Source organism: Carcharodon carcharias, chromosome 21, assembly GCF_017639515.1.
Source record: "Carcharodon carcharias isolate sCarCar2 chromosome 21, sCarCar2.pri, whole genome shotgun sequence".
Classification (NCBI taxonomy): Eukaryota; Metazoa; Chordata; class Chondrichthyes; order Lamniformes; family Lamnidae; genus Carcharodon; species Carcharodon carcharias.
The window spans coordinates 60,072,182-60,086,456 of NC_054487.1; the positions used below are offsets into that span (position 1 = coordinate 60,072,182).

At 45.5% G+C, this 14,275-nt stretch overlaps 1 protein-coding gene across 4 annotated transcripts in view; it reads right to left on the reverse strand.

The window, feature by feature from the left end:
* The window catches only part of tspan12 (tetraspanin 12), a 58,452-nt gene extending 44,551 nt beyond the window's left edge, over positions 1-13,901 (reverse strand). For 2 of the 4 annotated variants that reach the window (XM_041216048.1, XM_041216045.1), the window contains exon 1: positions 13,731-13,901. The gene's annotated coding sequence lies outside the window, so the exon portion shown is untranslated. Of the gene's footprint in view, positions 1-180; positions 488-1,595; positions 1,974-13,730 lie in introns of those variants that run through there. The other 2 variants (XM_041216047.1, XM_041216046.1) reach the window with 2 other exon arrangements.
* Positions 13,902-14,275: the final 374 nt, after the last annotated feature.

A 14,275-nucleotide genomic window follows, 5' to 3' on the forward strand; every position in this document is an offset into this window, starting at 1 on the left:
TCCTACTCTACTGGCACTTGGTTAAAAAGCGAGAAACCAAATCGTCGCCTTGAACAGAGTATTTCCTACCTTTAAAGTTTTATTTTATATGTACATTAATAAACAGTCAATGTAACTAAAGTAACACCAAGAACTTATCTTGGTTAACTGGGATATATTTTAAAAAGGTTGGAAACTGACCAGTTAGCTTCTGGATTGTTCTCTATTCTTCCGCTTCAATTTCTGAACGGCATTTCTGACCAGCCGTATCATTATGCTCAAAATTATCGAAGCCCAAGTAAAATTCACTGCCGACTTTCCAGAAAAAAACTCTGTCGCTGATCGAGTCATCCAGTTGCTTTGCAAATCTCGACAGGGTGATTAACCCATAACCCGGAATGTTCGGTAATGAATAATCTCAGCAACCCTCCCTCCTCCCGTATGGCGTGTTACTTATTTACCAGGTCTATACCTCGCGATCCAACTATCTGTCAGGATACAGGAACCAGAAAACACCTGCTTCTCTGCATTAAATCAATACCACAAACTCACAATGCTACAGAATTAAACTCACAGTGAAACAGGTTGAAAAAAATTCACAGTGCTATAGGTACAACCTCACAGTGCTGCAGGTACAAATTCACAGTGTTACAGGTACAAACTTACAATGAAACAGGTAAAAAAAAAATCGCTGCAATAGGGGTACAACCTCAAAATGCTACAGATACAAACTCACAGTGCTACAGGCACAAACTCACAGTGCTACAGGCACAAACTCACAGTGCTACAGGTAAAAATTAAATGCTACAGGCACAAACTCACATTGCTACAGGCACAAACTCACATTGCTACAGGCACAAACTCACAGTGCATCAGGTACAAACTTATAGGGCAAAATTTTTACCTCGTTGGGCGGGCAGGCCCGGGAGCGAGTCCGCTCAGTGAAAGCTTCCTAAAGGCACAGAGCTGCCTTGGGGAGCTGAAGGTTTTTAACATGAGAAATAAAGATTTCAAAAATAAGGAAACCATGTCACATGAGCAGGGACATGTTAAAAATGAGTTTTAAAAATTTTTATTTTTTTTAAATCACCCTTCAAAACCTCACCCCACCTGCGGATGAGGTTTTGCAAAAAATGCAAAGGCCGCTTGGCCTATTTGCCCACCCACCAACCATAAGGTTGGATGGGTAAGGAAAATTTCACTTTAATTAACTGATTAATGGGCTAAAGATACAAATTCAATCCTATAAGTACAAACTCATGGTGTTACAGGTACAGGCTCACAGTACTACAGGCACAAATGCACAGTACCACAGATTACAAACTCTGTGTTACGGGCACAAACTCAGTGCTACAGGCATAAACTCAGTGCTACAGGCATGAATTCCACAGTGCTACAGGTACAAACTCACAGTGCCACAGGTACAAACTCACAGTGCCACAGGTACAAACTCACAGTGCCACAGGTACAAACTCACAGTGCCACAGGTACAAACTCACAGTGCTACAGGTAATCACCTGGACTCAACTTTGGGAAGAGCAGTTGGAGAGGTGAACATGTGGGAGATACACGGAACGGTAAGAGAATAAATACAGCCCAGGGAGCACATCACTCACCTGTGGGAAGAACAGTCGGAGAGGGGACCTGCAAGAAGAGCAGTCGGAGAGGGGACCTGCGGGAAGAACAGTCGGAGAGAGGACCTGCGGGAAGAGCAGTCGGAGAGGCGGACCTGCGGGAAGAGCAGTCGGAGAGGGGACCTGCGGGAATAACAGTCGAAGAGAGGACCTGCGGGGAGAGCAGCCGGACAGGCGGACCTGCGGGAAGAGCAGCCGGAGAGGTGTACCTGCGGGAAGAGCAGCCGGAGAGGTGGAGCTGCGGGAAGAGCAGCCGGAGAGGTGGAGCTGCGGGAAGAGCAGCCGGAGAGGTGGACCTGCGGGAAGAGCAGTCGGAGAGGGGACCTGCGGGATGAGCAGCCAGGGAGGGAACCTGTCAGCTGCTCGGAATTGGGCCGCGCTGAGTTCAAAGGGAAAGTGAAAAAAAAAACAAATTGTGACATCACAGGAAAGAAGCAATCTGATTGGTTGGAGAACAAGTTAGCTGTTTGGTGAGTATCTGGTGAGTGTTTAAGGTTTATTCTATTTCTAAGGTGTAGAATAAAGTAGGAACTGTACTTTTTGGTAAGATTTATTAAGTATTATGTGGTTTAAAAGTTTAAAGCTAAGGTATGGCAGGTCAGCTCAGCCAAGCCTGTGACCCAGGCTAGCCCATGTGCAGGAAGTGTAACCGGCTGCATAAGCTTGAGCTCTGCGTTTCAGAGCTTCAGTAGTGTCTGGAGTCACTTAGGTGCATCCGTGAGGCAGAGAGCTACATGGATAGCACATTCAGAGAGGTGTCACATGGTAAGTTAGGGACAAGCTGGCAGATAGGGAATGGTTGACTGTCAGGCAGTCCAAGGGAAAGAGGCAGGTAGTGCAGGAGTCCCCAGAGGTCCCGCTCACTAAACAGGTTTTCCATTCTGGATATCGGTGAAGGAGATGGCTTCTTGGAGGAGTGCAGCAAGAGCCAAGCCTGTGGAACCACGAGTGGCCCAGCTGTATAGGAGGGAGGAAGAAGAGAGGAAGGGCAGTGCTGATAGGGGATTCTTTAGTTAGGGAGCAGACAGGCGTTTCTGCAGCCGTCAGTGTGACTCCAGGGCGGTTTGTTGCCTCCCTCGTGCTAGGGTCAAGGATGTCCCAGAACAGCTGCAGAACATTCTTCTGGGGGAGGATGAACAGCCAGAGGTCGTGATCCACATTGGTACTAATGACATAGGCAGGAAGGGGGATGTGGTCCTGCAATTAGAATTTAGGGATCTAGGTAGCAAAGTAGCAAGCATGATCTCTAAAGTAGTCATCTCCTGATTACTCCCAGTGCCATATGCAAGTGAGCACAGAAATAGGAAGATAAGACAGATGAATGCATGGCTGGAAAGATGCTGCAGGAGGGAGGGCTTTAGATATCTGGGACACTGGGACTGGTTCTGGTGGAGATAGCACCTGTACAAGCCAGATGGGTTGCAACAGAACAGAGCTGGGACTGAGTTCCTTGCAGGTCATTTTGCTAGTGCTATTGGGGAGGGTTGATCTAACTCAGCAGGGGTGTGGGAACCAGGAGAGAATATTAGAAAGTAATATCGGGGGCACGGAATGTTGGGAGAGGCAGATAGCACTAAAATAGAGAATAGTAAGTTAGTAGATGGAGTCAGAGCAAAGGAGCAAATAATGAAATCTAAATCAGGGTTACACTGCATGTATGTGAATGTACGGAGTATACTTAATAAAACTGGGGAGTTACGGGCACAGATTGCCTTGTGGGATTATAATGTTGTGGCGATAACAGAGACGTGGCTTAAGGAAGGGCAGATCTGGGTGCTAAATATTCCGGTTTACAAAGTGTTCAGGAAAGGGAAAAAAGGAGGAGGGGTGGCATTTTTGGTTAAGGAGAGTATTGCAATACTGGAGAAAGAGAATGTGTCAGAGGATTCAAGGACAGAATCGATTTGGCTAGAACTAAGGAATAAGAAGAGTGCAATTATATTGCTCAGTGTAATGTATAGACCATCAGCTAGTGGGAAGGATATAGAGGAACAAATCTACAAGGAAATTACAGAAAGGTGTAAACATCGCAGAGTAGTTATAATAGGGACTTTAATTACCTGTATATAGATTGGGATAGTGTAGTGTAAGGGGCAGTGAGGGTCAAGCGTTCCTAGATTGTGTTCAGGAGAATTTCCTACAGCAGTATGTATCCAGTCCAACAAGAAAGGAGGCACTGCTAGGTGGGCCTAATAGATCAAGTGACAGTGGGGGAACATTTAGGGGACAGTGATCATTGGTTTAGGATTATGGTGGAAAAGGATATTGTGCAATCCAGAATAAGAATAATCAACTGGCACAGAGCGGACTTCAACGGGGCAAAAACGGAGCTGGGCCGGATAGACTGGATCAAAGGTTGGCAGGAAAAACAGTAGCTGAACAATGGGCTACCCTCAAAGAGGAGATGGTTTGGGCTCAGTCAAGGTATGTTCCCTCAAAAGGGAAGGGTAGGACAAATAAATGCAGAGCTCCCTGGGTGACAAAGGAGATAGAAATTAAGTTAAAAAAGACAAAAGTGTGCTTATGACAGGTGTCAGGTAGCAAATACAATTGAGAACCAAGCTGAATACAGAAGGTTCAGAAGGGATGTGAAAAAGCAAATACAAGCAAAGACGGATTATGAAAAAAGACTGGTAGTTAACATAAAAAGAAATCCCAAATTATTCTATAAGCACATCAGTAGTAAAAGGGTGGTAAAAGGAGGAGTAGGATCAGTAAGGGGCCAAAAAGGGTATTTACACATAGAGGCAAGAGGCATGGCTCAGGTCTTAAATGAATACTTTGCATCTGTCTTTACTTATGAGGTAGATGCTGCCCAGGCCATGGTGACAGAAAAGGAAACTCAGTCACTAGAAGTGTTTAAAATTGATAAGGAGGAGATATTGGATAAGCTGTGGGTACTTAAAGTTGATAAGGCCCGGATGAGGTGCATTCAAGAATATTGAAGGAATTGAGAGCGGAAATTGCAGAGGCACTGGCAATATTCTTTCAATATTCCCTGGATTTGGGGGAGGTGCCGGAGGACTGGAGAACTGCAAACATTACGCCCTTGTTCAAAAAAGGTTGAAAAGATCTGCCCTGTAATTAAAGACCAGTCAGTTTAACTTCAGTGGTGGGGAAACTTCTAGAAACAATTATTCAGGATAGAATTAACAGTAACATGGAAGAATTTGGCTTGATTTGGAAGAGTCAGCATGAATTTGTTAAAGGAAAATCGTGTCTAACTAATTTGCTGGAGTTTTTTGAAGAGGTGACAGAGATGGTTGATGAGGGCAAGGCTGTTGATGTAGTGTATATGGACTTCCAAAAGGCGTTTGATACAGTGCCACACAAAAGACTTGCAAGGAAAGCTATAGGTCATGGAATAAAAGGGGCAGTAGCAATGTGGATACAAAATTGGCTGAGGGACAGGAAACAGCGAGTAATGGTTAATGGGTATTTTTCGAGCGGGAAGAAGGCTTGTACTGGAGTTCCCCAGGTGTTGGTATTGCAACCCTTGCTCTTCCTGACATATATAAATGATCTAGATCTTGGTTTGCAGGGGACAATTTCAAAGTTTACAGATGACATAAAACTTGGGAGAATTGTTAGCTGTGAGGAGGATAGTGTAGAACTTCAAAAGGACATAGACAAGTTGGCGGAGTGGGCAGATAGGTGTCAGATGAAGTTCAATGCGGAGAAGTGTGAGGTGATACACTTTGGTACAAAGAGCACGGAAAGACAGTATAAAATAAAGGATACTATTCTAAAGGGTGTGCAGGAGCAGAGAGACCTGGGTGTAAGTCATTAAAGGTGGCAGGATGGGTAGAGAGCTGTTTCTATAGCATGCAGTATTCTAGGCTTCATTAAGAGGGGCGTAGAGTACAAGGACAGGGAGGTTATGATGAACCTATATAAGACACTGGTTAGACCTCAACTGGAGTATTGTGTATAGTTCTGGGCGCCAAACTAAAGGAAGGATGTGCATGCATTGGAGAGAGTGCAGAAGAGGTTTACAAGAATGGTTCCAGGGAGGAGAACTTCAGTTATGAGGGAAGACTGACGAAGTTGGGACTGTTTTCCTTGGTGGGGAGGAGGCTGAGAGGAGACTTGATAGAAATTTCAAAATAATGAGGGGCCTGGACAGAGTAGATAGGCAGAAACTGTTCCCAATTGTAAATGGATCGAGAACCAGAGGGCACAGTTTTAAAGTTCTTTGCAAAAGAAGCAAACGCGAGGCGAGAAAAAGCTTTCTCACACAGCAAATGGTTAGGGTTTGCAATGCACTGCCTGGAAGTGTGGTGAAGGCAGTTCAATCAAGGCATTCAAGAGGGCATTGGATGATTATCTTAATAGAAACAATGTGCAGGGTTATGGGGAAAAGGCAGGAGATTGGCACTAAGTTAAAATGCTCAGAGAGCCGATGCAGACACGATGGGCCGAATGGCCTCCTTCTGCACTGTAACAATTCTATGGTTCTCTAAGGTACAAACTCAGTGTCACAGGTACAAACTCACATTGCTACAGACACAAACTCAAATTGCTACAGGTACAGACTCACAGTGCTACAGGTACAGACTCACAGTGCTACAGGTACAAACCCACAATGCTACAGGTACAGACTCACAGTGCTACAGGTACAAACCCACAATGCTACAGGTACAGACTCACAGTGCTACAGGTACAGACTCACAATGCTACAGGTACAAACCCACAATGCTACAGGTACAGACTCACAGTGCTACAGGTACAAACTCATATCGCTACAGGTACAAACTCACATTGCTCGCCTGACATCATCGTGTGCTATTTTACTCCTGATTGGGATGTAAAATCCTGCCCATGGTGTTACAGGTACAAGCTCACAATGCTACAGGTACAAACCCACAATGCCACAGGTACAAACTCACAGAGCCACAGGTACAAACTCATAGGGCAGAATTTTAAGTCCCACGGGCGGGAACACGCCTGATCCAATCGGGTGCAAAACCACGCAAAAAGGCATCAGGCGAGTGTCTTAACATCATCCTGCGCTCGCGCGATATTCCGGTTGGTGGGCGTGCACAGGAATCGGAGCTGGCCTGCCATCAATTAACAGGCAACTTAAGGTCATTAAAAACCCAAGTGAAGCTGATTTTATGTTGCCCATGTGACTTTGCGCTCCTAGCATGGCCAATATGGGCAGGCGGGCAACCCACATTTTGCAAAACCTCATCCAAGGTCAGGATGATGTTTCAATTATTAAATAAAATAAAAATAAAAATCTATGGCCTGCATTTTTATCATCTATATGTACAGCTGCCTTATTGTGATGTTTGGACATTTTTTTCCTGATTTTCAAAACTTTATATCATGGTTTTTGGGTCTGTAGCTCCCTGAGGCAGCTCTCAGCCATCAAGGAGGTTTCTCTCAGCCCGCACCCGTGGAAATATCATTGTCCGCCCTCCTCCCACTCCCACCCCAGGAACTGAGCTTTTCAGTGCGCGGTTGGGGGCCAATCACAGTCAGTGGTCCTTTTCCCCATTGCTCCTGGGCCCGCCAATTGCGCTCACCCGCCAAGTTGAAAATTCAGGCCATTGTGTTATAGGTACAAACTCACAGTGGTACAGATATAAACCCACAGTGCCACAGATACAAATTCACAGTGCCACAGGTACAAATTCACAGTGCCACAGGTACAAACACCAAAACTGATGGGTTGGGAAATATTCTACCGCTTATATAAGGCTAAATCAAAAATCAAAAACACCTGTTCACGGATGGGTGGTGAGAGAAGAAATAAGGGCAATGTAAATTAAACCCTCTCCTGTCTGTAACACAGTGCCATATGTACAAACTCACACAGCCAAAGGCACAAACTCACTGTGCAATAGCTAGAAACCAACAGTGCCACAAGTACAATCTCACAGTGGCACAGGTACAAACCGACAGCACCACAGGTACAAAATCACAGTGCCACAGACACAATCTCACAGTGCCACAAGCAAAAACTGACAGTGTCCTAGGTACAAACCCAGATTGCCATAGGTACAAACACACAGTGTCATTTGTGGAAACTCACACAGTGCCAAAGGTACAAACTCACAGTGCCATCAGCACAAACTCACTGCCAAAGTCACAGTGCCATAGGTATAAACTCACTGTGCGAAAGGCACAAACTCACAGTGCCAATGTTACAGTGCTGTAGTATAACCTCACAATGCAAAAGGTACAAACACTTTGCCATTGTTACGAAGTCACAGAGCCATTGGCACAAACTCACCATGTCCTAGGTACAAACTCACTGCCAAAGTCACAGTGCCATACGGCAAACTCACTGTGCCAAAATTACAGTGCCATATGTATAACTCACACTGTCAAAGGTACAAATTCCAGTGTGATCAGCACAAATTCACAGTGCCAAACCTACAGTGCCATAGGTACAACCTCACAGTGCCATAGGTGCAAACTCACAGTGTCATAGGTACAACCTCACAGTGTCATAGGTGCAAACTCACAGTGTCATAGGTACAACCTCACAGTGCCATAGGTGCAAACTCACAGTGTCATAGGTGCAAACTCACAGTGTCATAGGTACAACCTCACAGTGTCATAGGTGCAAACTCACAGTGTCATAGGTACAACCTCACAGTGCCATAGGTACAACCTCACAGTGCCATAGGTACAACCTCACAGTGCCATAGGTGCAAACTCACAGTGTCATAGGTACAACCTCACAGTGTCATAGGTGCAAACTCACAGTGTCATAGGTACAACCTCACAGTGCCATAGGTGCAAACTCACAGTGTCATAGGTACAACCTCACAGTGCCATAGGTACAAACTCACAGTGTCATAGGTGCAAACTCACAGTGTCATAGGTGCAAACTCACAGTGTCCTAGGTACGAACTCACAGTGTCCTAGGTATGAACTCACAGTCATAGGCACAAACTCACAGCGTCATAGACTCAAACTCAAAGTGCCCTTGGTACAAACTCACAGTTCCACAGGTACAAACTCACAGTGTCCTACATACAAACTCACAGTGTCCTAGGCACAAACTCACAGTGCCATGGATACAAACTGACAGTGCCATGGGTACAAACCCACAGTGCCATAGGTACAAACTCACAATGTCCTAGACACAAACTCACAATGTCCAAGTACAAACTCACAGTATCATGGACACAAACTCACAGTGTCCTAGGCACAAACTCACAGTGCCATGGGTATAAACTCACAGTGCCACGGGTACAAACCCACAGTGCCATAGGTACAAACTCACCGTGTCCTAGATACAAACTCACAGTGTCATAGGTACAAACTCAGTGTCCTAAGTATGAACTCACAGTGTCATTGACACACACTCAGTGTCCTAGTTACAAACTCTCAATGTCATAGGTACAAACTCACAGTGTCCAAGGTACAAACTCACAGTGTCATAGACACAAACTCACAGTGTCATAGACACAAACTCAGTGTCCTATGTACAAACTCATAGTGCCACAGTTACAAACTCACAGTATCATAGACACAAACACAGTGTCCTTGGTACAAACTCACAGTGCCCTAGGTACAAACTCACAGTGTCACAGGTACAAACTCACAGTCCCATAGGTACAAATTCACAGTGCCACGGGTACAAACCCACAGTGCCATAGGTACAAACTCACCGTGTCCTAGATACAAACTCACAGTGTCATAGGTACAAACTCAGTGTCCTAAGTATGAACTCACAGTGTCATTGACACACACTCACAGTGTCCTAGTTACAAACTCTCAATGTCATAGGTACAAACTCACAGCGTCCAAGGTACAAACTCACAGTGTCATAGACACAAACTCACAGTGTCATAGACACAAACTCAGTGTCCTATGTACAAACTCATAGTGCCACAGTTACAAACTCACAGTATCATAGACACAAACACAGTGTCCTTGGTACAAACTCACAGTGCCCTAGGTACAAACTCACAGTGTCACAGGTACAAACTCACAGTCCCATAGGTACAAATTCACAGTGCCATAGGTACAAACTCACAGTTTCATAGACACAAACTCAGTGTCCTTGGTACAAACTCACAGTGCCACAGGTACAAACTCACAGTGTCATAGACACAAACTCAGTGTCCTTGGTACAAACTCACAGTGTCATAGGTACAAACTCAGTGTCATAGGTACGAACTCACAGTGTCATGAACACAAACTCACAGTGTCACAGGTACAAACTCACAGTGCCACAGGTACAAACTCACAGTGTCATAGACACAAACTCAGTGTCCTAGGTACAAACTCACAGTGTCATAGACACAAACTCATAGTGTCATAGACACAAACTCAGTGTCCTGTGTACAAACTCATAGTGCCACAGTTACAAACTCACAGTATCATAGACACAAACACAGTGTCCTTGGTACAAACTCACAGTGCCCTAGGTACAAACTCACAGTGTCACAGGTACAAACTCACAGTGTCACAGGTACAAACTCACAGAGTCACAGGTACAAATTCACAGTGCCATAAGTTCAAACTCACAGTGTCATAGACACCAGCTCAGTGTCCTAGGTACAAATTCACAGTGCTACAGGTACAAACTCACAGTATCATAGACACAAACACACAGTGTCCTTGGTACAAACTCACAGTGCCCTAGGTACAAACTCACAGTGCCTTAGGTACAAACTCACAGTTTCCTAGAAATAAACTCACAGTGTCACAGGTACAAACTCACAGTGACCTAGGTACGAACTCACGGTGTCATACACACAAACTCACAGTGTCCAAGGTACAAACTCACAGTGTCATAGGCACAAACTCAGTGTTATAGGTACGAACTCACAGTGTCATGAACACAAACTCACAGTGTCACAGGTACAAACTCACAGTGCTACAGGTACAAACTCACAGTATCATAGACACAAACACACAGTGTCCTTGGTACAAACTCACAGTGCCCTAGGTACAAACTCACAGTGTCTTAGGTACAAACTCACAGTGTCTTAGGTACAAACTCACAGTGTCATAGACAAAAACTCACAGTGCCACAGGTACAAACTCACAGTGGCACAGGTACAAACTCACAGTGCCATAGGTACAAACTCACAGTATCATGGACACAAACTCAAAGTGTCCTAGGCACAAACTCACAGTGCCACAGGTACAAACTCACAGTGCCACAGGTACAAACTCAGTGTCCTAGGTACAAACTCATAGTGCCACAGGTACAAACTCACAGTGTCCTAGGCACAAACTCACATTGCCACAGGTACAAACTCACAGTGTCATAGCTACAAACTCACATGCCACAGGTACAAACTCACAGCGTCCTAGGCACAAACTCACAGTGCCACCGGTACAAACTCACAGTGCCACAGGGACAAACTCAGTGCCACAGGTACAAACTCAGTGTCCTAGGTACAAACTCATAGTGGCACAGGTACAAACTCACAGTGTCCTAGGCACAAACTCACATTGCCACAGGTACAAACTCACAGTGTCATAGCTACAAACTCACATGCCACAGGTACAAACTCACAGCGTCCTAGGTACAAACTCACAGTGCCACCGGTACAAACTCACAGTGTCCTAGGCACAAACTCACATTGCCACAGGTACAAACTCACAGTGTCATAGCTACAAACTCACATGCCACAGGTACAACTCACAGCGTCCTAGGTACAAACTCACAGTGCCACCGGTACAAACTCAGTGCCACAGGTACAAACTCAGTGTCCTAGGTACAAACTCATAGTGCCACAGGTACAAACTCACAGTGTCCTAGGCACAAACTCACATTGCCACAGGTACAAACTCACAGTGTCATAGCTACAAACTCACATGCCACAGGTACAAACTCACAGCGTCCTAGGTACAAACTCACAGTGCCACCGGTACAAACTCACCGTGTCCTAGGTACAAACTCACTGGGTCCTAGGTACAAACTCACTGGGTCCTAGGTACAAACTCACCGTGTCATAGACAGAAACTCACAGTGCCCTAGATACAAACTCACAGTGCCATAGGTACAAACTGACTGTGTCATAGACACAAACACACAGTGTCCTAGACACAAACTCACAGTGTCCTAGGTACAAAACTTAGTGTCACATGGTCCATCTCTGACACTTCCCTTCCTTTCCTTGACCTCTCTGTCTCAATTTCTGGTGATAGACTGTCCACCAATATCCATTACAAGCCTACCGACTCCCACAGCTACCTCGACTACAGCTCCTCACACCCCGCTTCCTATAAGGACTCCATCCCATTCTCTCAGTTCCTTCACCTCCATCGCCTCTGTTGTGATGATGCTACCTTCAAAAATAGTTCCTCTGACATGTCCTCCTTCTTCCTTAACCGAGGTTTTCCACCCACGGTTGTTGTCAGGGCCCTGAACCGTGTCCGGCCCATCTCTCGCACACCCGCCCTCACGCCTTCTCCTCCCTCCCAGAAACATGATAAGGTCCCCCTTGTCCTCACTTATCACCCCACCAGCCTCCGCATTCAAAGGATCATCCTCCGCCATTTCCGCCAACTCCAGATGCCACCACCAAACACATCTTCCCTTCACCCCCCGGCGGCATTCCGTAGGGATCAATCCCTCCGTGACATCCTGGTCCACTCCTCCATCACACCCTACTCCTCAACCCCCTCGTACGGCACCTCCCCATGCGAACGCAAGATATGCAACACCTGCCCCTTCACTTCCTCTCTCCTCACCGTCCAAGGGCCCAAACACTCCTTTCAAGTGAAGCAGCATTTCACTTGCAATTCCCTCAACTTAGTCTATTGCATTCGTTGCTCCCAATGTGGTTTCCTTTACATTGGAGAGACCAAACGCAGACTGGGTGACCACTTTGCAGAACACCTTTGGTCTGTCCGCAAGCATCACCCAGACCTCCCTGTTGCTTGCCATTTTAATACTCCACCCTGCTCTCTTGCCCACATGTCTGTCCTTGGCTTACTGCATTGTTCCAGTGAAGCTCAATGCAAACTGGAGGAACAGCACCTTACAGCCTTCCGAACTGAATATTGAGTTCAACAATTTTAGATCTTGAACTCCCTCCTCCATCCCCACCCCCTTTCCATTTCTTCCCCCTCCTTTTTGTTTTTTCCAATAATATATAGATTTTTCTTTTCCCACCTATTTCCATTATTTTTAAATGTATTCCACCCATCATTTATCTATACCTTTATGCCCTTTTAGTCTTAATTCAGCCCACCCCCACTAGAGCTATCTGTATCTTGCTTGTCCTGCTATCCACTCTTAATTAGCACATTCTTTTAGATAATATCACCACCTTCAACACCTCTTTGTTCTTTTGTCTGTGACATCTTTTAGTTATCTCCTCCTATCACTGCTTGTTTGTCCCAACAACCCCCCCACCGCCGCCCACCCTCTTATACCAGCTTATATTTCACCCCTCTCCTATTTTTACTTAGTTCTGTTGAAAGGTCATGAGGACTCGAAACATCAACTGTACTCTTCTCCGCCGATGCTGCCAGACCTGCTGAGTTTTTCCAGGTATTTCTGTTTCTGTTTTTGTTTTACAAACTCAGTGTCCTAGGTACAAACTCACGGTGTCCTAGGTACAAACTCACGGTGTCCTAGGTACAAACTCACAGTGTCACAGGTACAAACTCACAGTGTCACAGGTACAAACTCACAGTGTCACAGGTACAAACTCAGTGCCACAGGTACAAATTCACAGTGTCATAGACACAAAGAGACAATGTGCTAGATACAAACTCACAGTGTCATAGCTGCAAACTCAGTGTCCTAGGTACAAACTCAATGTCATAGACGCAAACTCACAGTGTCCTAGCTACAAAATCACAGTGCCATAGGTACAAACTCACAGTGTCATAGACACAATCTGTGTCCTAGGTACAAACTCAGTGTCATAAACACAAACACACAGTGTCCTTGGTACAACTCACGGTGTCAAAGGTACAAACTCACAGTGCCACAGGTACAAACTCACAGTGTCATAGACACAAACTCAGTGTCCTTGGTATAAACTCACAGTGCAATAGGTACAAACCTACAGTGCAGTCGGTACAAACACATTAAAGACTACACTAAATACGAATCTTCCCTGATCAGTGCATGTTGTAAATCAAAATAAAAACTTTGCAAAAAGCCCGAAATTCGAACTTAACTGGAAGTGGAAATTGAGCGTAGAGTTTGCAGTCTCCCCCGCCCGAGTAGCAAGATTGCATCGCGATTTCACAATTTAGCCTGAAAGCTCCCAGCAGCTCTTCTCTTTCTACAGCGAAGCTTCCCGATGCTTGCACGCTTTTCTTTCTGAGTAAAGACCTGCACTAGAGCGATTCCCACGTCCCCCCGCCCCTTCCTCCAACACAAACTCGCCCCAGTTCCCAAGCCACTTTTGACAGTAAGAGTGCCCTGACTCTGCGCATGCGCCCTGTCCTCAGCTACACGCCTCCAGACACCCGCCAGCTCTCGCCAGGTCTTAAGAGGCACCGCTCCCGACCCATTGATGCAGTGCTGGATCTGCCTCAGGGACTGCAAGGTTCCAGCATCCACTCTTGTTCTCCAAACAAGCCATCTCAACCTTTAGAGAGAAAAATGTACTTGAATGCACCTTGATTCGCAACAGTTGATCAGAAAATGCCAGAAAAATCTCTTAGTTTAATATTCTTCATTATTAACTTTGACCTCTTTCATTTTGAGTGTCATCAGT